The following is a 26,381-nucleotide window of genomic DNA, read 5'->3' on the forward strand; positions in this document are numbered from 1 at the left end:
GTTTTCTATTTGATTTCCCACCATAAAATAATGCCATTATTTGCAGTAATTTAATTAACTAGTTTAGGGAAGCAGAATTTTCATTTTACACTAAGGAACTTTCTTCATAAAGAGTGAACAGTGCAATCTTACACAAAATGGCCTGTCCAGGCATCCAGAGAGCTTTCAAAATCTAGCTGAACTTTACTAGCATCTTCTAAGGAACAAGAGTGTTAGGTTTCTGCTGGTAAAAAGATAACAGGACTTCCCACTGTGCATCTATTTCAATTCCAGTCTATGTCAATTAGCAGAAGCCACTAACGGCTTAGAGTCTCCTTGTAGGGGACCAACCCATTTTGACTTAACAGCTGCATTATGCAAGACAAAATAAGAAAGGGGAGAACTAAGAAACTGGTTATTTTTGCTTTACCTGGAACATGTCCCCCAAGAATATAAACAGTCCTCCTTCCAATTATTTCTGTGCTTGCAGGATGGAAAAGTTGGGAGATGGGTTAATAGAACTCTTAAAGGTCACCTTCCAAGAAACCTGAGATTATGCTGCAAAACAGAATGCTACTGCGATCAACAAGTTGTCTTGGATAGATTTCCAAACCTGTGCTAGTGGTATCCATCAAAACAACTATTTTGATGAAAGGAAAGCTACAGTTGTGCTGTGTCTTTATTTCAACCCCAATTATGCTATTTCCTAGTATCGTGGCCATTGGAATCTTCCACAGTCCCTCTACCATGAGAAAGGTAGAGTACGGGCAGCATCTTAAGGGATGAGTTGGAAGTTGATAGGTAGAGAAGAGGAAAGAGCATTTGGGACAGCATGGATGAACAGAGGGGCAGTAAAGGTGCCTCCTTTTTGAGAAGAATGGCAAGGAAGCAGTGACTTAAAGTTTTCTCTGAAGTCTCAGTGGTCCCAAGTTGGGGACCTGCTTCCTAGCTTGTACTGAGTTTCCTCAAGCCTTAATTTTCTCCTCCATATCACCACTATGCTTGACTGTGGTGAAGACAAATTGAGAAGACTCTGGTTGGTTCTCAGCACAGTGTGTGGCCCATGGTAAGTTGTTACTGTGGTGGTGGTGGTGGTGGTGGTGGTCGGAATGATGATGATGAGATTGGGAGTATCAATATCAATGCTGATGATTTGGAGGAAGCCGGGGCTGAGAAGCTAAAAAGGGGACCAACCACCTCCTGTGGGGAACTTTTGGGCCAGATAAAGAAGATTTGGCTTTTAGTTCCCAGAAACTGGTAAAATGGAGGTTTCGTACATGCGTGGGAGGCGTGAAGCACAGCGGATGGCTTGGATGAGAGAAAGGAAAGGCCAGTTGCTGAGAGCAATGCAGAGCGGAGGCCATGGCAATAGTGCAGTGAAGAGATGTGGAGGGCTGGCCCTAGAGCAGCAGCAGTGTGCATGGAGAGAGGAGATGATAGCACAGACACGGAAAGCAGCAAGTGACTGACAGCACATGGGAGGGAAGTGAGACAGATCAGAGGTCTCTGGGTTGGGCAGCTGACTGGATAATGATTTCTGACAGGCAAATCAGGCAATATAGGAGCGTGTCTGCACAATGAGTGGGTGGACATCAACAAAGGGTTTCAAAAATAAGAGTCTAGAATTTAAACTTCCCAAGCTTCCTGCAGGATCCCCCAAGCATTCCCTGAGAGAGCATGCGTGTTCACATGTTAGTTTATCCGAGGAAAACTGCAATGTGCCCATAAACAAGGTTTATCAAGCACATATCTGTACTATTCAGGGAGGAAGATGCTTTTGAGAACAGTTCTGAGTCATTAAGGATCCAGAAGAGATCATCAGGTAGTGCCATTTTATTAACACAGTGTGTTGTTCTAGCTTTCAAACTCTTCCAAATTCATTATCTGAGGCAAGCTCTGCCTTTGTTGCTCTGTAGCTACTATTTTAAAACTAAAATGGAAAGGTTTGCTTGAGTTCAAATAACTGGTTACTGAGGGAGCTGGTGCTCTTTACATGAATCCACATTGTTTCTAACCATAGCTATATATTTAACATCTATGTAAAGGTGTATGTATAAATATTTCACATTGTAAATGTAGGACACCTAATTTAAAGTGTTAGAGTAATGCTATAATACATTTTTAAGCACACAATAAAAACTTTTAGCCATAAAATATAAAACTTTAACTATAAAACTGAAACCTGAGAGAAGGTACATTAGAAAAATGTGTAGAAAAACTTTGCCAGTGTAAATGACTAAAGGTTTACACTGCAAAGGGCCATGAAGTGTTTGGCTTCCCAGTACTGAAGCTGCCACCAGCAGAAGAGAACTATGGACATTATAACCACCCAGACAGAATATCTGAATACTCATTCATGTATTAAAAAAAAAAATCACTGTGCATTTACAATGTATTTCATACTATAGTATGTGCTAGCGTTTTGGAGCTGAAAAACTTGATCCCTGATCCCAGTCCAGTGGAAGAGTCAGAAAAGTACACAAGAAATTATTGCATGGTATTATTGCAATACCATGTGTTACATGTTATAAAGGAGGAAATCCAGAGGAATGGTTCCTAACGCAGGCTCTAGAGCTAGGGCAGGCCTGCAGAGGAAGTGACCTGAGTCTGAAGGATGTGTAGGAATTAACCAAGATAAAAGCTGGGCAAGTATATTATTAAACAGTGGGAACTATCAAAGCCTGCTTCCCATTCTTTGAAGACTTCCTACTTCCTGGACAGATCTCTGAATTGAACCCCTCATATTGACTTACTTTGGGATACCTTTCTTGAACAGCTGTTCCTTCTATGATTAGAAATTACTCAGAATTAAACCATAGTTTCTCCTGTCCTCTGGTGGCAAACCGTGGTAAAGAGGTTACCAAGTGAATTCTGGTCTAAATAAGGCACTGCACATAGAATTACAAAGTGCTAGAGCTGGAAGCAAATTGAATCTAACCTTTTTAGTGTAATATATAAGCAACCTAGGAATGTAGATGATGTTTATAAATGAGGTATAGAGTACAGCATCTAAGATTAAAGTAGATGCAATCCTACCTGATGACTTATTAAAAGTAATATCTGGCAGACACACAAACTCAGACATGACTTGCCCCCTGCCTCTCCACCTGCAAAGAAGGTTGGCTAGGTTTCCATACCCCATATTCATCCAATTTGATTTCTAGGTATATATTTCACTGCAGTTTCTTTTCCCTATTGTATTTCTAACAGTGATTGTTTTTTAAAACTACTGATTTCCATTCTAAGGTAAAACCCCAATTAGCTCTTGAATGATCCTCCTGGAGAAGTTCTTGATAAACATAGGAGGGAATGGAAGGGAGGAAGAAAGGAAAGAAGGGAAGGACAGAGGGAAAGAGGGAGGAAGAGAGAGGCAGGGACCCAGCTCAAATATAATTTTTAACCATAAGCAACATCCTTAATAAAAGAAAAAAGTAATGGAGAGGTAGTAAAGAGGTTAAGAAAGTGTTCATTACAATTGTTTAGGGAAGAAAAGGAAGGGAGAAAAGACTCATGCAGAGGACTGAAAGGAAATGAGAAGAGCTTTAATGCCAAAATTATGATTAGACCAGTTCTAAATAATAGTAATGAAGTTTTGTCATGTGAGAGAAAAATGTTTAATGGTCGAATCACTGACATTATATAAGTGTGACAGTGTGACTTAAAGGCAACTTGATAAGTCTGTAAACGGAGATAGGAGGAAATGGCATCCTGCAACTAAAATGAATAGCCTCAATTTAAGCCCAGTAAGTTATTCCTGCCACTGTTGTTACAACAAGCCACCTTTGGCTCACACCATCAACCTCCAATAAAACACAGTTGGCAGCACTGGTTACTGAGGTAATAGGCTATGCCTAACATATTTGATCCAAATTTAAAAGGATCCTGCTGTCTACATCATCAGAGTAAGAAAGATAAATTGATAAAAATGGTAGGTAAATAAACCATTAAATGAGATGTTGGTTGCCAATTCTGCAGCCTCAACACCACAAAGGCTTTTACGTGATCCTTGAAACAATAGTCCCTCTCTAGCTAACAGCTGGCATTACTCACTCCCTGTAGGTTCCTGTTGTATAATGCCTAATATATGTCCGGAAAGTTGGCAATGATAAATCAGATTTTCATAGTACAAATTCAGCACAGTTTATGTAAGCTTCTCTCAGACCTGGAGTCAGAAGTATAACACATCAAGTGAGTATCAGCACATGGGTTCTCAGCTCTGACTGCATGCTATAATTGCCAAAAACTTTCAAATAGTACTGATATCCTCAGGACCCTCCCCCCAATGATTCTGGTCAAGGATGCAACCTGAGCACTGGTATTTTCAAAGGCTCCTAAGTGATTCTAATATGCAACCAGCATTGAAAATTTATGTGTAATAAATCAGAGTATAATTTGGAAAAAAATTACATTAAAACAAAAGCATTTAAAAATCAACCCTTGAATACTAATTTGATCATTTTGCTTCCTCAAACCATGATTACATTAATCTACTTCTTTTATGAAGTGTCTGTTCAAGTTTTTTGCCCCCCTTTTTTATGTGCCTGTTTGTTTTTCTTGGTGATTGATAGAAATTATCTATATATTCTGGACACCAGTCATTTCTTTGATATATGTATTGAGTTCTTTGTCTGATATATGTATTAAGAATATTTTTCTACCAGCCTGTAGCTTGCTTTTTCATTTTTTTCTTAAGGGTGTCTTTCAAAGAGCAGGTGGAGTCCAATTTATTTATTTATTTTTAAATGTTGATTTCTTATTTGAGAGAGAGAGAGAGAGAGAGAGAAAGCGAGCGCATGAGCTGGGGAGGGGCAGAGAGAGAGGGGGGGACAGAGGATCTGAAGTGGGCTCTGTGGTAAGAGCAGAGAGCCTAATGCAGGCTCGAACTTGTTAACTGCGAGATCATGACTTGAGCCGAAGGTTGACACCCAACTGACTGAGCCACCCAGGCATCCCTAGTTCAGTTTATTAATTATTTCTTGTATGGTTTGTGCTTTGTGTCCTATATATCCCAAATATATATTTTTTATTTTTTAATATTTATTTTGGAGAGGGAGAGAGAAAAAGAGAGCGTGTGTGTGCACAAGAGGGGAAGGGGGCAGAGAGAGAGAGAGAGACAGAATCCGAAGCAGGCTCCAGGCTCTGAGCTGTCAGCACATCTCTAATGAGAAATTACAGAATATAGCAAAAATATTATTTATTTCTTCTATTAAAGGTTCAGAATTAAGCCAAAAGAATTTGTGAAAAGCAATTATTTCTCCTTAAAATACATGTAATTTAGCAATTCATAATTTCTAACCTCCTTTTCAGTTTCCTAATTTATGAAGTGAAAGGATTGGATTAAATAATCTCTAAGAATTCACCCAACCACAATAGCCTATTAATTCCAAATTATGCTATTACCTTCTTCAGATAAGGTGTTAAATGTTTTACCTAAAGATTGAATAAATTTTGCCTGCCAATAATCTTAATTAAATCTATTTTTGAAAGTTTTTAAAATATTTCACAAGAACATTTTAGGCAATTTTCGACTTTATCATTATATATGGGGGTAGAATGTTAGTATTATCTATTTAATCACATTGCTACTAAAAGCCAAACAACATCTTCAATATCTAAATGTTACCCTTTTAGAAATATAGACTATTTAGTACAGAAACATATTTATTAAATTTTGAAAAATATTAAAGATACATGACTTACTGAGACTAAAGAATTTTATGACATATTATGCTACCATTCAATAAATATTTTTGAGCACATACTATATACAAGGCACCAAAGATAGAGCAGCGAACAAAAATATACAAAAAGCCCTCACAGAGCAAATATTCCTGTCATGTAAATGAGATTGAACAAGACTAGTGAATTAGCTCAGTCTTGATTCGCAGTAGAAATTTGCAAAGTCCTTTCCATTAATTTCTATTTGTGTGTGTGTGTGTGTGTGTGTGTGTGTGTGTGTGCTATCTCTATGACATTACTGCAGACTCACTGATGAGGGTATTCAGTACACAAAAGTGAAATTTTGAAATTTATGGTGATGATACAATTTCATTATTGCTTCATGAAATTGGCCAATTAGGTATTTTCTTTCAAAAAATAATAAACACTACATAGAGAGAGCCCAACCCAAATAAATAGAATATGATGAATGATATCTACCTATGCTTTCTACTCCCTAACTCCACCTCAGTGCCCCTCAACCGCATGTAGCCACCTTTTAATTCCTCTGGTAGACTAATCTTCCCATCTTAGAAGCACCAAAACAGCCTGAGTGGTTGTATGCTCTACTGGAGGGACAGCTGTATCTTCTTCATTTTCTTCCCACAGGGCCAGGCCAGCACGGGACTGTCACAGAGTATGTGTTTAGTTTATGTTTGCTGAATGAAGGTATTACAGGAACTCATGGTTCTGTCATTCAGTCTCTGCAGACGTTGCCATGAGATATAATATATGCCTCTGCAAGAAATATGCTTAACAAAATGAACAATCATGTGCATGGGCTCAGCAATTAAATGCATACAATCTTGGCCTTTTAAGAGACTGGGATCTAAACTAAACTGCGTATATATAGTAATGAGGTGTTCTCATAATCATTGTATATTAAAATCTCATAATGAAAGCAATGGGAAGGCACTAACATTTGTATAGCAATCGAAACCTTGGTTTTGTAAAAAAAAAAAAAAAAAAAACTAACACTAACCTGCTTTGCATTTAATTACAGTTAATTTCAACCATCGCTGCATCCATTATTAAAGCAACAACAACAACAACAACAACAACATAAAACCCATAGAGGATTACCAAGTCTCAGTAATGGAACTAAATCATGTGGTCTCTTTTGTTAATTAAACTTATACAATAAAAAAAAAATTTAGCATCTTCCAAAAATAAAGAAATAAAATTTAAAAACTATTATGAAGGATATTTCTATTTGCACTAAGGTAAATTTCACTTTGATCCAGTGTGATGGTGCTAAGAAACTCTGAAACTTGGTTTTTATTTAATTATAATCATTATTATACTTAATATCACATATTCCTTTCCTTGTTGGCTACAGCAGTCTTGAAGCTAAAAGCAATCCTATTCCAGACCTACAAAATTACCCTAGCCTCATTTCCTCCATTTAATGTACTCCAGTCTATGCTTGGATGGCTAAAACAAAATTGAGTAATACTATCACTACCTTTGTAAAGTATATATTTTTACTCAACTGTTTCACAGCTCAGCTGATTCGGTAGTGAGCAGATGTATAATATTTTCCAATCCCTAGTTTACTCAACGCAATACTTCAAACTTTAATCTTGTCTGTTATTCAAAATAAAACATCTATGCTCCCTACCATCATTCCCTAAAAGGCCTCTTCATCTTTTCCACAACTAGTAAACATAAAATATTGCAAACACTATCACTCTTAGCAACTTTTGATTTGATTTCCCCACACAGTGGTTCAAAGTCATAGAATATTCTACTCTTCACTCCTTCCCACTATTCTGAATATGGAGATAGTAAAAGGCAAGGCCTCCAAAACATCAGCACCAGCACCAACCAAAATATCAACACACACAAGTACCATTCTATGCAAAGCTAAGCACATACAAAACCAGTCTGATCTCTCTCCTGTTCAAAGATACTGAGTACACACACATGCATAGACAGACACACACACACACACACACACACACACACACGATATGAGTTGTATCTATCCAATACAAAAAGATCTTATTACTTAGTGTTGAAAAAGTAAATTTTGTAATTAAACAAGTCAAGATACTTCCTTATAAATAATTGTTGTACTGACTAAATTCCTCATTTTTTAAAATGTTTATTTATTTTTGAGAGAGAGAGAGACAGAGCATGAACAGGGGAGGGGCAGAGAGAAAGGGAGACAGAGTCTGAAGCAGGCTCCAGGCTCTGAGCTGTCAGCACAGAGCCTGACATGGGGCTTGAACTCACAAACCATGAGATCATGACCTGAGCTGAAGTCGGATGCTTAACCCGACTGAGCCACCGAGGTGTCCCTAAATTCCTCATTTAGGATACCGAGGTGTCCCTAAATTCCTCATTGGCTGCTTTTTACATACCTTCTACTATGTTAAGACTACTGATGGGGCTGGGGAAAGCAATAAGTAATGGGCATACTAAAATACTGCAGCATTTTTCATTGGGGCTGAGGGGATGCCTGCATTCCTAAGATTCAAAAGAGCACGGATTCACAACAGGCCTATCAATAGTGAGGCAAGACAGTAAGGATAATATTTATTTGAACATACACAAGGTGAAATTTAGAGACTTAATTGTGAATCATATAACGTCTTAATTAACACTTCCTAATCAGATGTTTCAGGTAAACGTGATTCCTCTCAGCAAGCTGCTTAAATAGCGAGTCACGGAAGTGCCAGACCTTTGCAGAACTGGAGAACGAGGGTTGTCTGAACCAAGTGCAGCAGGTACTGGCTGGGAATTTTATTTTACTGACATTATTTCTGCATAACCATGAAGTAACCGCAGCCGTCTTAGCTAATCTTGCCATCTCAGGAACCAGGTAAAGAGAATAGGGCACGTGGAAATCATGGTGTAGGGAGAAGGGGGATTCAAGGCCTCAAAAGTTGAAATACAACCCTCAAGATTTATTCATGTTTCAGCACAAATAATGACTCAACAGAATTTTATTTTTCTTAATAGATTCTAGACCTAAACTATGCATGCCTTGCATTGTAAAATGTAAGGGAAAGCAGTAAGGGAAAAAGCAGTAAGGGAAAAAAATAGGGATAAAACTTCAAGACACCCAAGGATGAAACTAGTGTGAACCTGAGCACTGTGGTCACACACTCCAGAAGACAATGTTTCCCTGAAATTAGTTTTTTCTTGGCTCCCACTGAACTGCTTCCAGAATCTTCACATTTTCTGGTATAGATGACTTGAGATGAAGGCATCATACTCTCTCATTCTTAGAAAAAAAAAAAAGTGTTCCTTATAGCTATTTGGTCCTCTTGCTTTTTAGTCTGGCTGCTAAAGGAAGGAGCATTCAGAGAAGAGTGCTACAGTTTAGTGTTAACAGAGAATTCTTTTTCCTGCTCGCAAGACTGGTGGAAGAATAAACGGTAAAATTCTTGCTTTGCAGTCGTTATATTTGATTTGCTATGCCTTGAAACACTCCAGAGATTCTTATTTATGATTTAAAGAATGACTAGACCACTGTAAGGGGATGTTAGCAAGGGAGACATTGCATTTGATAAATATCCCATGAAGGTGGCTAGTCTTGCTCAGGGGAGAGTTGGGTGGATTTTTATTCAGTTGGCAAATAAATGTTCAAATTCTTGATCAAACTCCTTCATGACCAGATTATATGTTTGACGGGAAAGAACTTCATTGCCTTCCCCAGATGTAAAGTTGATAACAATAGTTGATTCTTCAATTCTTAATAAAACTGCAGGTTCCTCTTGCTGAATAGAGCCACATACAATAACACACAAACCTACATCTCATGTCTAAGATATCTTATTAGCTTATTCTTCAAAAACATGTCCTTTATAAAATATAAATGATTTCTCTAAGGTAGAACAGTAATATGAATGAGAGACTATTTTCTTGGCTCTATATCCAGTAGAGAATGCTGAAAAATGTTGGACACTCTCCCAAAGAAGATCCAAAACTAAGCAATAGGTAATCCATCACACCCTCATTGAAAAGATCTAGTTGAAGGCAGATTACCAAACTGCTAACAGGGAAAAAAAAAACAAAAAACAAAAAACAGTTAAGATATATTATTTTGGGATCCTTTTCAAATTACAGTGGATTCTTTTATCTGGCTCATTACAGGAAATAAACGATATTTCCTATTAACTAAAATTTCTTTTTGTAAATACCTGACTTGGAAATCTTTTAAAAAATGCATAATATGTCTTTGTTCTTCTTAATCAGAATGTTCTAAACTCTATGTAATGTAATAGTCACTTATATCAGTGGCCCCCAGTGGACCACACCTCCCATTATTTACCCACTAGCACTATGTAGTCTCCTCCCTAGAATCTGGACTAGCGCCGTGACTGGCTTCAAGCAGCAGAATGTGGCAAATGTGAAACTGTGTCAGTTCCAGGCCTAAGAGTTAAGAAGGTCTGGCAGCTTCTGCTTTTGTGCTCTAGAGGTAGTTGGATTCTTTAGGAGAAGTCCAATTACCCTGAGCCTCAGGGAAAGCCCACAATGAGGAGGATCTGAAATCCCTGGCCAGCAGCCCCAGCCGAGCTTCCAGGCAATAGCCAAAACCAACTTGCCAGACATATAAGTGAACTGCCTTATAAGGGGCTCTTCCCCAGTTGGATTGAGCCAGCTGTTGTCCCATAGAACAGAGATGAGGAGCTGCCCCCTAGAGTCACGCCCAAACTACAGACATAGAAGCAAATAAATGATTGCTGTCATTCTAAGCCACTGTGTTTTGGGATAGCAGACAACTAAAACACTGCAGTCGATCTTTTCTTAATGACTCATGGTCACGATAGTTTTTGAAGAGCACAACAAGCAGATATCAGAAGATCTGGTTTCTTATTCTAGGTCTACCTCTTATGGTCTGGTTGCTTGGCTATTCATATTCTCAATTTCCACATGTATAAATCCTGACCAGCCCATAGGATTATTGTACAAAGTGAGTGACAAACACATCACAGTACTTTCAAAACTATTCCATACATCTGAATCTATTCACTGTTAGCATGTTACCCTTAAGTCTCCATTCTAACTTCTTATCTATTATAATCTACATAAAAGTAAAATTTTGGAGCCAAAGAGGTAGCTTTTTTTTAAATTTTTTGCATCCGTATACTTGATTTTGTACATGATTCAACTTGATGAGCCACTGGTACCAGCAACTGGTACACTTTCTAAATAAGGTGTTGCTACACTTGTACACAGAGTGGGTCTCTTTACATTTTAGAGAAGCAATTACAAAGTGTTTCAAAATTATTAGTATCTCAAAAATGCTTCTCAAACTTTATATTTTGTCTTTGGGAAGACATTTCCCAATATTGTTCTCTGCAAGCAATTCTGCTCTTTCTTCTGATGCTTTCCAAAAGGAACATGGGAATCTTCCATATGTGTAGCCTTTGGCCAGTCATTTAATCATTCTCAGATTCAGTTCCATTCTACATCAATTAAGAATAACTATTTCTTCCTTGCTGTTTTGTGTAAGTACTTATTGTTACAGGCGCTACAAAGGCATTCAGTAAGTGGTAGTCAATAATTATCATTATTATCACCCTGCTTCTTTTGTGTACCATATGAGTAGGTATGCCTCATTTTTATGATTTAGAGATTTTAGGGCAATCTGTTTTTATATCTCTGAGGAAATAAAATCAGAGGTTCAAACACTGGGAAAAGAGACAGATTTTCTTCTGTCCCCAAAAATCTGGCAAAAGGGATTTTATTTGTGTATTTGTGTGTGTGTGTGTCTCATACTATGAATATGAGCTCCCTACGGAAAGACATATGATCTTCGTGTATCTTCTGTTCAGCATCTTGCAAACTAGGGGTGATTAAGAACAATATCATCATGACAGCAGCAGCAGCAACAACAATAAGAACAGATATGTAAGAGCCCGTGTCTCTGATCCTTTCACAGTGGAATACACTCTTCATATTTTAGTGAGAATAAATGAAACATAACGTGAAGTCTTATGCCTTGTTTTTGAAGCCAGATTTCCTGGCAGCTTTACCAAATGCTTCAAACTGAAAGGGCAGGAAGAACATAATTCTTTCTGATCTTTTCCCACTTCAAGACTGTTCTCAGACTTCAGTTCCTAATCTATGAGGGGAGGTGTACAGAGATCCTAGATGCCAGTCTCTGGTTCTAACTCCTCAACTGTAATTCATTCTCTGAAGCCCCAGCAACTACCTGTAGTCAAAAAAGTCCAAAGCTGTTCTGGAGTCTGTTATTGAGCTAATATCAAAATCCAGAGACAGTATAATATTCATCAAAAAGCAAGTTCATACAGCCCACATTTTATTGTTGTTGTTACATTTCAAGCATTTAGAGTCCAAGGAAAATTTTTCACTTACCAACGAGGCACTTTAACATTTTTTTTAAGTTTATTTATTTATTTATTTTGAGAGAGACAGAGACAGAAACAGTGGGCGGGAGACAGGGGCAGAGAGAGAGAGGGGGAGAGAGAATCCCAAACAGGCTCTGCACTGTCAGCACCAATGAGGCACTTTTAAATCAAAGTACCTTAAGGCCATCTAGACTGTCCATCAAAATAATACCCTGTATTCCCAGAAATAACAGTGGGTTTTAAAAGGATCTCATGCATTTTTCAATTCCACCTCATTTAGCAATATACATGGCATATAAGCTGGAGGGGACAGAGTAAAGAAAATGAAGGTATGAGCTACATCAATACTTACGCCAGACATAAAGCACAAATGCTGTGCAAGTGTATGTGTGTATATAAAATCAGTAAGAGAACACCCGTCTATGAATGGTGCAGTCGTCAGGCCCGTGTGTAAACCATACCTCTGCCTCACTCCTAGTCGCCTTGGTGAAAATGTGCAGAATGGAAGAAGGGCCACCAGTGGAGTTGAGTTGGTATGCCTTCATTTTTCACAGCAGGCAAAATGATGGATTGACTCAGTGTTCACTCTTCCTTTACACAAAAGGGTGGTAGGAACTTCTGCTGTGTACTGGATACTAAGATGTTGGGAGTCAGAGATGGAAATCCCGCCCGCAAAAACTAAAAACATATAAACATACAAACAAACAAGAGTCAAGTCAAAAAAACCCCCAAAACCTTACAGTAATAAGTGCACGGGACACAGAGGATGGGAAGAAAAGTTATGGAGTGTGTGGGTAGAGAAAATGTACTTTAATTTGGTTCCACAAACGTTTATGGTAGGTCACCTCTTGCAAAATAATAGAAAGTGGAGTAGGAATACATCCAACTTTAGATGGACTTGAAGGTTTAGCAGGTAAGGTGTGAGAGAGAAGCAGGGGTGGCTGAAAACCTAAGAAACTGTATGACCAATGTTGTCTATTTTTGGGGCGTGTGTGTGAATCTGGAGAAAAGGCCATCCTCTAACAGCAGAGAACACAGAGACAGGGCTTGAGGGAAGAAAAGAAAATGAAGCAAGTATGCAAATGCATGAGTTAAGAATGAGTAAAATCTGAAGGCTCAGCCTACGTTCAGAGGCAGGTGTCAAAAGTCACTGTGAATGCTGCCTTCTTGTGAGTGGGAACTCTGCCTGATTCATCTTGCCAGGATAAGTATACATCTAGAACTATGTATACAGTATGCATTTTTCTCAGAGCATTAACTATTTTATTGAAAAAGAGTGAAAAGGAGAAGAAAGTGAATAAAAAGAAAAAAAATTAAGATCTAGAGAGCACTCTGAAGGGTGAGATCAGGAGACTGATAAGTAAGCCCAGCAGAATGAGGAGGCCATGGCAGGGAGAGACAAAGGAGGTGGAAGAAAGGACAGGGACATGAATGCACGAAACTGGAGGAAAAAAAAATGAATATGTGAATGAGTAAATGAGGCAATGAATCAAAAAAAGACTCTTGTACTGAGATCTGGGGGAAGATGCTCATTTTAAAAAAGGAATGCTGGAAAATGGGGGAACAAAGGACAGAGGATAATGAAGTGGAAATCAAAGAGAACATCCCGGAGTGATCAGAAGTAAACGTGTGCGGAAAGGCAGATGTGAAGAAAAGGAGAAAAAAGAATAAAGGCAAGCACGGAAAAAGAGGTGCAAATATAGATACATTTCATGGCACTAATTACATTTTATTCATATTCTTATATGTTACTACTTCTTTCTCAGTCCATCGTCTAAAAAAGACTTCTTTAAAGTCAAAAGTGGAAAAGCGGTTGTTTATTTGGAGGATTTACAATATATAGCTTCAAACAGTGAAATATGTATTTCTTTTTTAAAAAATCTCGGCAACAGTGACAGGTAATTTTCTTAGAATCTAAAACTCTGATTTGGGACAGAGAAGGTTTTAGAATGATAAACAAAGGGAGGGAGAAAAACAAGGAAACAGGATAAGTGTCGATTGGTGCTGGTTGTCAGCATGTTGACAAGAAGGAAACAGATGAGTAGTCACCAAGAATGCTAAGCAGTAAGACGCTCTGACAAAGGAAAAGCAGAGAGACTTTTTTTCTTTTGATTCGTCCTTTTGGTTTTTGTTCGTGGATCACAATCCGCATTGCGTGCGGCATTGCAACTGCCAGTACTCTGCCTAACACCTGACTTTTAGCTCTGTTCCTGCCTCTTGTGGTTTCCACTCTACCGTGCATTGTCAGTTTTTGCTGGATCACTTGATTTTTTTCCTTAATGAAGAATTCTGTCTGTATCGTTTAGAAGAGATGATTCATTGAGAATTTTCTTGCTTCTATGGTACAAAGGTCATATAATCCCCACATTAAGTGACAGCTCCATTTATGCAGATCAGTAGTTCTCAAACTTAAATACGCATCAGGATCCCCAAGCCTCACCTGCAGTTTGTGATTCAGCAGGTCTGTAGCAAGGCCCAGGAGTCTGCATTTCTAAGAAGCTGCAAGATAATCCTGATGCTGCTGGTCTGGGAGCCACACTTTGGGAACCACTGAGTTAGATCATTCCTACTAAAAAAGATTTTCTCAAAAGACTTCCTCCTATATCTAGAATGACAGCAAGTGAACTTAAGGCCCTTTGATTAGCAACAATGTTCTCTGCTCCTATCATTAATCTAAAGGAATGCTTAAAATACTCCTCACCACTATTAGGAGACAAATAATGGCTTAGTACATACCTATTTGTGTCTGGCAGAATATAACAGTTCCTAATTCTGTTCCTAAGTATAAATTTTGTACACCAAAGTATGCAAATATCAACATTTTGCACTTCATAACACATTTCCTCATATGCAACCCTCTAATATTCCTGTGGATTTTAGCTTAAATAAAAGGAGAAAACTTTTTTTTTTAATTTTTTTTTTTTAACGTTTATTTGTTTTTGAGACAGAGAGAGACAGAGCATGAACGGGGGAGGGTCAGAGAGAGCGGGAGACACAGAATCGGAAGCAGGCTCCAGGCTCTGAGCTATCAGCCCAGAGCCCGAGGCGGGGCTCGAACTCACGGACCACGAAATCATGACCTGAGCCGAAGTTGGCCGCTTAACTGACTGAGCCACCCAGGCGCCCCAAAAGGAGAAAACTTTTAGATACAAACCATTGTCTGAAAATTTTTAATTCTTATTTTGTTATCAATAATTATAAGAAAAGCAGAAATAAATGGAGAAGGCATAAACCTTCATGGAAATTTGAAAGATAATTTTGAGTGCTTCTTTATGCCAGTAGTTGATTATTATTATAATTCATCTCAAGATGTAAGGCTCTATTTTTACCTAGTGACATATTAACACGAATACTACTTCTTATGCTTTCCTGTTGTGGTGAGAGTTTTTACCTTTTACTTCTCTTCTTTACCACTGTAATGTTTTCTGGATTTAACAAGGCAAATATTACAAAAGACAAAAATCGCATGAACCAGTAAATATATTTCTTGAGATGGATTTAGCCAAACTCTTTGTGGAGTATGTGCAAGTGGTATTCCTGAATGGGCAAAAAGAGAGTGCTTATAAGTGTTCAAACTTAGGCCACATTTTTCCCACTGTTGGTTATCAGGAGACACTATTCACAGTCAATAGCTTAGTTGTTGCCTTAGCCAGTACTGTGATGTTCTTCAAATGTGGTCTGTAGATCTTCTGCATCAGAATCACCCAGGATATGTATAAACAATGTATATGTATTCTGTGTCAGGAATGAACATTTTTAAACTGTACCTGAAAGTCTGCACCCTAAAATTTCAGAATCACTGAAGTTGTGGGTAATGGCAGAGAAGATTTACTTCTCTGCAGAAGTGAGCAGTGGGTACTGCAGAAGGGAGCAGTATGCTCCTAGTATTTTGTATTTGGGGAGGGTGTTAAATAGATTCAACGGATTGAGGTTTTGCCTTCACATATTCTAAAATCTGTTAGGGTTGACCCAAGATGCACTTAAAGATGACATTCATGTGTGGCACCTGGGTGGCTCAGTTGGTTAAGCATCTGACGTCAGCCCAGGTCATCATCTCGCCATTGCTGAGCCTGAACCCTGCTTTGGGCTCTGTGCTGGCAGCTCAGAGCCAGGAGCCTGCTTCAGATTCTGTGTCTCCCTCTCTCTCTGCCCCTCCCCCGCTCACGCTCTGTCTCTCTCCCTCTTTCTCAAAAATAAATAAAACATTAAAAAAATTTTTTAAAGATGACATTAATAGCATTAACGACAGAACTCATTGAGCTACTTTATTTCATTTACAAGGAAGATATTCTTAGATCTCTGCATATACAGTATGAATTATAATTATATGCTTGTTGCTAAAACAACTATTCCCTTAGATAGTTAATAAGAACTACAGTGTCTAACTTAATAGAAATTAGCAACCCATATAAGTAAAATTTATTAAAATCCTGTCACACTATGATGTTACTGATCCAGATATCGAATCAAAGTAAAGGATTGCTAATGTATGATCTAGTAAGTAAAAGGTTTGACAATTTCAAATTGAGCCCTTTATACAATTCTCAAATTATTAGTGAAAAGAAGTTTACCAACATGCTCTACAAAGTTGGTTAGTTTTTCTTACCTTTAATGATAATTAGAAAACTGTAATGAAAAATTCTGCATATATTGTCTCCAAAAACAAAACAAAACAAAACAAAATCCACCAGGTAGAATGTGCCTGAGGTTTTGCCATTATGCCAGCTTAATTTGCCTACGTGCTTCAAATGAACAGTCTATGAAAATAAGTCCTAAACTTCAATGCCATTCATTAAAATCACCCAGAACCTTTCTTCCCTTATTCTTTTTTTTTTTTAAATTGTACTTGCTCCTGGTACATGCTTCTATCTCTAAGATTTGGGGTTTATAAACTTATCTTGGTTCCCCTGCCTTGACTTTGGCTCTTTATAAAGTATGGTTCAAACTCAATATCTGACCATCTTAGCTCTGGTTCCTAGCATTCATCCAAGTGATCAGGACAGCTATAGATTTTGCTCCATCCTTTGCAAAAAAAACAAAAACAAAAAACAAAAAAAAGTACGTAATAATTTTGATATCAAATAAGTGGGCTTTTTAAAAACAGACATCTACATTTTAAATCTTTTTTCAAAACACCCATATTTTGAAGATTTAACCAAAAAAAAATTTATCATGAATATAAAATGCTCTTAGTTTGATATCCAGTGATGTCTACAAATCTTAAAAATCTATCCCGGATTCAAATTAGTTAATAGTTTTACCTATCATTGATATTGCAGTTTAAAAAGAGGGATGTGCAATGTTTTATTACAAAGCTATGAACTGTGTCCAAACAGATATAAGGAAATATTGAAATAGGTTCCATGTAGGAGAATGTATGGCTTTTATTTTCCAAATAGCAACTTCAATAAATTAAAGTGCTCAATATTGTACCAGCCGGGTGTCAGAAATGAATAGTGAACCTGTCAGCAGAAATGTTTTCAATTTCTTAAGCACCATCCTGGTCCCTGACAGAATTGATTGGCTTTTTGACACAAAGTTATAGTGGCAGAGATTAAAAAAAGAAGAAAATTCTTCTTTAACAAACTACCGCAGTGACAAACTGTATCCAAATGTGATTCAATACACCAAATGGTCTCGTTTAGAGTGAAGCTAAGATAAATATCAGCACTATTATATTTTGGCACTTTAAATAATAATAGCAACAGTAATAATAACACTGAAGTGAATTTCCAAAAGAAAAATGTGTTTAAAAGTTAATTAAATATTTGGGAATTTTTTTGGACACACATTTTTCTCCTGGATTTGCAACATTAATTAAACATTTTGTACCTATTCTACTTCAAAAATGCTTCTATCATAACAGAAATGCAAGTTAATTGAAGAAATTTGGAAAATACAAAGAATTCTCAAGATAAATATTAAAGTAGTATATTAAATATAAATATGGTTGTACAATTATTATAGTTTTTATATAACTTATCTGCAAAGTTCCAGAAAGCACTAGAAGTGTAGTTCTGTATACATACGTACTCACAGGTATATATTTATGACCATACATATGTATAGAGGCACACAACTTGAACTGGAAAGATTATTTGCAACAGTCATATTAAACGTAAGTTTAATGATGTATCCACTTTGTTGTTGTTTTGTATTTTTATGATTTCCTTACTTACATTTAAATCATGAAACCATTTTAGAGTTATTTGTTGTGTGACTATAAGTGAACTGAAATGCCAACCTAATAATGCTAGACTCATGTAAGTTATTATTTGGAAACTAGCAATAAGTTGCTGTCTAAACATATGTATTTAATAAATATATATGACTATGTAAACTTTATTAGATCCAACCTTTAGCAATTACTTTAGAACCAAAGCCTAAGCAAATCTTAGAAAAGTCTAAAATTAGAGAACATATTAACTAAAATTATATTTTTTTGATGATCAAAAATTTCTCATTTTACAAAAAGATTCAAACCCAGCTTTCTTTAAATATAAGACTCCCAATAGTATGCAGTATTTGTTTATTATACCACTACTTATTCAGTGTTGCAGACAAAGGAATTTAAAATTAGAATAACATAAGTAACAGATGTAATTTAGCATAATTATATTAATATATTTTTATCTATGAAAAATAACACACCTATGCTATGGTTTCAAGACAATGATATTTAAAAAGTCAAATACAAAAGAAAAAAAGTCAAATACATCACTCTAATCTAAATCCTCATCCATCTTTCATTCTCCAAATTTTGGCTACAGAAATGTGTACTGAGGGTCTATTTCATTTTCATCCATTGGCATAGTATGAAAAAAAGTAACAATAGGTACTGAGATATGTGCACAGTATCTCCATTTCAGACACCACTGTTCATAATGTATTATAAAAGAGGTATTGCCTTTACCACCAAATCCAGAGCAATTCCTGCAGCAAACAGGGGAGAGAAGTTAAGAGTAACTTTCTTGCTGGAGGAGATTTAACCAATCTCGGGCTTCACACTCCACTAGTTTGCTTAGTTTCTCATTTTTCCTTGGAAAACTTGATATACTCAGTTTCTATAAACATTGCTGTGGCACACCTGGAAACACTGTACTGTATGAATCATTCTCAGTACCTTTCTTCCACATTGAAAACAAAAATATTCTCCCACTTATACAACCTCAAATGCATGTCTCAGTGTATTACCATGAATTATTCTTCTGGAAGAAAAGGAAAGCTGTGAATGTTCATTTTTCTACATTTTATTACATGAAAAGTATCCATCATTAGTATCTGGGATCTAGTACAAATGTTCAAACATTGCACTCATTTGAAACTCAATGGTTGAGGAAATCATTTGGTCTAAAAAACACAAAAGACTAAAAACACCTCATTATAAGGAAGAAAGCTTTTTAAATTTCAGAAATAAAAAGAAACAGGGGGGCATGGGTAGCTCAGTCAGTTGAGTATCTGACTTCAGCTCAGTTGTGATCCCAGGGTCATGGAATCAAACCCTGTGTCAGGTTCTGTGCTGAGCATGGAATCTACTTAAGATTCTCTCTCTCTCTCTCTCTCTCTCTCTCCCTCTCCCTCTCCCTCTCCCTCTCCCTCTCCCTCTCCCTCTGTCCCTCTCCCCGACTCATGTGTGCTCTCTCTCTCTCTCAAAATAAATAAATAAGTAAATATTAAAAAAGAAATATAAAAAAGACAGGGACTAGTTTTAATAAATATTTTTCATGAAAGATAAATTCCAAGCTAACAATAAATCTAGGACTGTATATATAACGGCATCATGTCCAAATATCACATAGCTCAGATTACTTGAAATCAAAAGATTGATATTTCTAGATGATATTCTTTATTTATTGACTTTACAAAGTTGTTAAATATAATACATATGTGTTTGCCCGTTATTTGTCAAATCCAACTTTGTAAGTTCTGGTCACTCAGCAGTGTCCCATGAGAGAGCATTGAGTCCACTCAGCCCTCACTTGTTCACCCATGTAATGCAATTTTCATCAATTCGGTTTCCACTTTTAGATTAACTGTAATTTGCAAATTTCTGGTAAGGCTCTGATAGCCTTCAAAAGTCATTGAAAATTCATATGTACATCTAAAAATAAAGCTCTTATGATAACTACTCAGTGAAACCTTTTTATGGGGCTCTCTTTATTAGATAGTAAGAATAAAAAACATGGATACACATATGTAAATGAATAAGCATAACTGACTGTAAGTGCTATGTCACTGAAATTTCTCGACTTTAAATTTTACGAGTAAATACAATTTCAATTAAAAAGACAAAATTTAATCAAAAGTCACTGTTGTCAACTTGCCTTCTAACATCATCATTGTATAAAGTAAATGGTATGATAACATCAATAAAAGCATAAAAGGAAAGCATAAACTTTAAAAAAAAAAAAGTCATTGAGATAGTCACCTACAAGGTTAAAATGAAAATTCATCATCATCCTGAAATGTATTTTGAAAAGAAAGCAGGCAAAGAAACATGTTTATTGACCACTTTCTCTCTAACAATTTCCTCTATTCTCCTATATTTTTTATTTAAAACCCACATGCATTCAGCTCTTGTTGACCCAGCACTGATAGATGTAGCAAGACTTTATTGAGAAGATAAGACTTGAAGTTAGCCATGGAGAATGCAAGGAATTAAGACATTTTAGAAAAAGGAAAAGAGAAAGGTACTGAATGAGCAAAAGCATGGTGACTCCGCATGCCATGTTCTAGTGAACCAATTTGCTAGGAATCAGTGGTTGCTATAATGTCATTATGAGAAATAAAGATGGAAAAATAAGTTAGAATTAGACTGGGCAGGCAGATAGTAAGTGTGGTAGAGGCAATTGAAGATAATTGAAGGATTGTGAAGCAGGGATAACCTTCATGGAATATCATGACAGACTAAATCCCCATTAATGGGTTCTTAATAAATGGAATAGTAGGTTATAAAGGTGTTAGCCTAAATAGCGCAAAGGAAGTAGAACAAAAAGGACAGTACAAAAGAGTTAACAAAGGAAAAAACTCTACTTGTATTACTATGAGAGGGAAGGAAATATGAAGATTTGGCAGTAACTTGAAGAGGCTTTAGCTATTTCAGAGAGAGGATGCCACTATGGTTTGATCATAAGTCAGGAAAAGATGTATATAAAACTGAGAGCTATTATACAACTTGGCATCTTGGACAGGGCATTGCTGTGGAATGTGCCTATCTGGAAAAGAGCTGACATGCAGGTGACCTGTAGGAGCTTCCTCATGACTGTTTGCATACTAACACAGTATGCCAAGATGGTAGTATCTCTCCAGAAAAAGGGAAAACCATATTTGTATCCACATATTATGCTTTTATGAATTTAATTAGCTCTGTAAGATTTCACCGTTATGTGCTGTACCATGTTAATGATTATATCATCCTTAATTATCACAAGAAATAAAAGGAGGCTTAACATTCCATCATTCAAAACTGCAACACTAAATTTCTCCCCCAAACCTCTAGGAAGTGTCAGATAAACAACAGAGACAGCACCCATTAGGCACATAGTAGATATTCCAAATGACTCAGCCAGTCACAACACAGTAAGAAAACAGGGAACTGGAAAATCATGAAAATCTCCTAAACTGATATTATTCCAATATGATTTCAGAATTTAATGTTTTTTAATTTATTTTTAAGTGGGGCTGGGAGGGGCAGTGAGAGAGGGAGACAGAGAATATGAAGCAGGCTCCAGGCTCTGAGCTGACCACAGAGAGCCTGATGTGGGGCTCAAATTCACAAACTATGAAATCATGACCTGAGCTGAAGTCAGATGCTTAACAGACTGAGCCATCCAGGCACCCCTGATTTCAGAATTTAAAATAGATCCATACTGTAAACTGTTTATTGGATGTACTCAGATTTTACAATGATACAAGCTATGGTAATAAAAAAAAATTACCCTTCATGATGCTTCTATTAGCTGACCTGTTTATATAAGTTGAATTCATAAGACACCCCAAGACCTTAGAAAATATCCTACCTAGCAACATTCGAGCAATGGTATAAAAAAAGCGAAACACCACAAAACAGCCATTTGTCCACCTGAAAATGTGATCACTGGGGGAAAAAAACAACAACAGTATTAAGCTTCAACTTCAAGCAATATTTGAGAGACCTGTGAAGCAGTTTAGTCACAGGTCATCTAATTTGCAGTATGACTTCAGTTTCAGTGGACACTGTTGAACAAATTGTTGTCTCTACACTGGGAACTTTTATCAATAATCTTGCACTTAAAATACATGGCCTCAAGACCTCAAATCACCCATCCAAAATTAAATTCTAAGAAATAACTGTTTCCCAGTCATCTCATATACCATCAGTCTTCTACCCCAATTGGGAGAGGAAATAAAGGAGGAGGAACTACTTCTACTTCTATTAACATTTGAGTGAAATCATAGCCTCTGAAGGAAATCCATTTATTGTCATAGCTTGATCAAATTAATAAACCAATGAAAATCTGAAACTTATTTTTTTTAATTTTTTTTAACGTTTATTTATTTTTGAGACAGAGAGAGACAGAGCATGAACAGGGGAGGGGCAGAGAGAGAGGGAGACACAGAATCTGAAACAGGCTCCAGGCTCTGAGCTGTCAGCACAGAGCCCGACGCGGGGCTCGAACTCGCGGACTGTGAGATCATGACCCGAGCTGAAGTCGGACGCTCAACCGACCAAGCCACCCAGGCGCCCCGAAAATCTGACACTTATAATACCGAGATACAATCTGTTATTTCTAGTTCCTCACCTTAACTTTTCCCCACAGGGCTTCTTTTTTCAATCTCTATTATTGATAAACACTTGGCACCCAAAATTCACACTGGGTTTATTATTTACAGTATTATGCCTCATTGTCAAAATATTATAATTATTGTTGTTATCCTAGGATTCATTCTCCCAGAAAATGGGAGATGTCTGCTCAATAGTGGTTTTCCTTTTGAGACAGCGGGGTTATCCATCACTTTCAGACATTCTTTTGGACTGTCTATGCCAGGTTATTGAGTGTGACCACTGGTGTTAATCATTCCTTTAGTCCTTCCTCTTCTAGGTACAGTTTGTACATTTCCTGAACTATCTCACATACTCCCAGTCTACTTACATAGACAAACTCTAGAGCCATGTCTGTGACAAACAGAGAAACAAACTACTCATATATTTCTTAATAAATGATAATGTACAGAAGCAAATAGCAATGGACTTTGAAAATAATTCAAAAGGAACCTTCTTGTTTCACAGTATTGACAGATTCTGCTAGTCACTGCTAGTCATAGCTATTATTACATAACCATATAGGCTGATTAGCTGTGTTAATGGTGAAAATCAAGTAGAGTGGTTGTTATATGTGTCTTTGTACCCACATTAGTAAACATAAGTAACACTTTTCGACAATGGAGGGAGGCATGGAAAGTAAGGGAGAAAGGAAAGTGGGTCATTTCATATTCTCAAAGTTTTCAATACCCTTGACCTCCATCTTACTTTCTCTTACCAGCATATTACCCATTAAACATGCAAAATCCAGAAATATAAAGATATTCCTGAATACTAAGCAAACTTTCCATCTTGACCGTTCCTCCACACACACTTGTGTACTTTATTTGATTTGTCACACCAAATCTCTTTTCACAAAGCCAAGTCTACTTTCCAAGGCAAAATTGCTTTTTATTGTTCATGCCATAAATAAGAATTAATGCAAAACTACAAAGGTTGATTTTTACTGTCAAGGGACATATTTCATTTTTGCTCTAAAAGGAACTACATAAATATCGTCTTTATCTATGACAACATGGAGACCTAACGGCCGGTACAAAAACACCTCCAGTATGACAATAAAACTTAAAATGATATTGTTTCACTGAGTGGTCAGGTTATGCCCCAGGATAGAATATAACATGAGCACAGTCAAGGTTAAAAGGCAGGTAAGTGCCACTCAGGGAAGAGACCGGTGCATGCTTTGAGATCCCTGAGAACAGACAACACGCACACCAGGCTCAAGTGGCACGGTGTTTATTTCTAGCAAGAGAAGAGAGTACACAAGATCCAGCTCCTTGCAATGTGCTGGTCCCCCACAGCCGGCTTCACTCTGCAGCCACTGTGGGCAGTGCGGCTGCACGCACCCCACTTTGGCTACAGCAGAAGAACCCCAACCCTGACCGAGTGGGTTCTGAAATACAAAAAGAGCTAGGGGCATGGCCAAGGGCCATGGTAGCATATAGAGCCATGCAATTCTAAGAAAAGTTTGCCTGTGCCAGATACAGAAGGAACAGAGATATGTATACTGTCTGTGCTCTGAGCTCCCTGCCTGCGATGTGATTCATGTGTTTGCCTGCGTGTCCTTTACTGAACACAAGGTTCTTCTTGGGAACACAGAGGAGGTGTCCAGCTGCACTTGGATCCTGCCCACACTGATATAAACCATTAAAAAAAAAAAAGACTACAAACAAGTATTATAATCAATTATAATACTTATATTTTATAAACAATTTAGAGATTAAAAGTCCCTTTGCTTATATAATCATAGCTGATCTTCTCAACAACCCACAGAATAGGCTGGCTATGTTCAGTAATCCTCATTTTCAAATGAAGAATAAACTGTAATTTAATGAGATTTAGGAATCTACCAAAACACCCACTGTAAATGAGTGGTGGAATTACTTAACGTTATGATTCTGGTCAATTTGGGATGCGTTTAATGTCTTTTCTACTACTGTGGTTTACTAAAGGTTTAAAAGATTGGATATGATAATGCTTTGCTATCTCTGTGAAAATGCTGATTAGTCCTTATTGGCAATTATAACGATAAAGATACATTTAAAGTTTGCATTGATACTAGACCTTTTATTTAAAGCATTTTATGACTGGAATTGTATTTTTGTATTTAATTTGTGGAATATATTGATTGGAATTTGGTTTTAATTGTAAACTTTAGTTCTTCAATATATAGAGAGACATGAAAGGAGTTTTAAAGATAAACTGTTACAGATATGGATATGCTCCATTAACAATTAATATAAGAAGTTGTTACAGGCTGGGTCTTTATAGAACACTAAATACATAGTTATCTATCTCATCACTTACCATTAAGTATGATATTTCAATACCTATATCATGAACTGAAAACTTTGAATTATGACCAGTTCAACAAATATGTATGGTGTGAATATTAGAAGTAAAGCCCTCTGTTCACCGAAAGCAGGGACACAAGGATTAATCAAGAATGATCCCACTTTCAAGGAGCTTTTAATATAATAAGAAAGATGAGATATGGGTAATATAATTATATTACAATGCAGAAAGATACAGATCATAAAACCTCTATAGAAAAATAACACTGGGGGTGAGAGGAAAAGCAATATTTTTATTAAGGGAATCTGGGAGGGCTTCCTGGAATAAGACTTTGAGAAAAATCTTTTAGAAGGAACAAAATGTGAATATGCTGAGTGGGACAGAAATACTTCATATCCTGGGTGAATAAAATACAGTTTGTGAAGCCAGAAAGTGGAGTTCAGCCTATGTATTTAGAAGTGCCTTCATAAAATAAAAGTTCAGAACAGAAGAAACCAGTTCACAGAAGTCTTTGAATGATGGGTGCATAAGCTTGCATTTAGGTAATTAATATAGTTAAACATACCAGGTTCTATCAATTGTTTCAGTTTTCTGGCAAATCATAAGCACTAAGATCTTCATCAATAAAATTTGTCTTATTCAGTTCTATCTATGCATGAATATATTCTATGAAATTAAAGGTAGTAGTGTCCATTAAAAAATATAAAGAAATAAACTTATTACCAAAACTTTGCCTCAATGCAACCTCATTTAACTTAATATATAAAAACAATATAAAAATTATTGAAAAGGAATCAGAAAAAAATTGGCTAAATGTATGGATGAATGCCAATATGACTCAATTGTACTGAAATTTTTGTCTTAAAAAATCAATCACTATTTCTAATAATATGAGTTAATCTTTTCTGAATATATAGGTCAGGTGTTACACAAAATTTGGGTTTACATACACTACCTTTGATCATCATAGCAGCTCTGTAATTTGGGAATTGCTAATACTACTTTATAGATGAAACTAAGATTCAGAAATGCCCAAGGTCACATAGTAAAATAAGTTTTGGGTCTGAGATGGTTACTCAGGTCAGTTGGGCAAGCTGCAAAACTAGTGTCACTTACTTTTAGCACTTTAAACACCAACCTAGTATTGTAAATGTTTATTTATGTATTTTGAAAGAGAGAGGGAGAGGGTAAGAGAGGGAGAGAGAAAGTGTGTATGTGAGTGGGGGAGGAGCAGAGAAAAAGGGAGAGAGAATCCCAAGCAA

At 36.8% G+C, this 26,381-nt stretch overlaps 1 protein-coding gene across 1 annotated transcript in view; it reads right to left on the reverse strand.

Annotated features, from left to right (window-relative positions):
- LOC132670997 (uncharacterized) overlaps nucleotides 1-26,381 on the reverse strand; it is a 515,422-nt gene that overhangs the window by 431,615 nt on the left and 57,426 nt on the right. The window lies entirely within an intron of this gene.

This window comes from Panthera onca, chromosome C1 (genome assembly GCF_046562875.1).
Source record: "Panthera onca isolate mPanOnc1 chromosome C1, mPanOnc1 haplotype 2, whole genome shotgun sequence".
NCBI classification, from domain to species: domain Eukaryota; kingdom Metazoa; phylum Chordata; class Mammalia; order Carnivora; family Felidae; genus Panthera; species Panthera onca.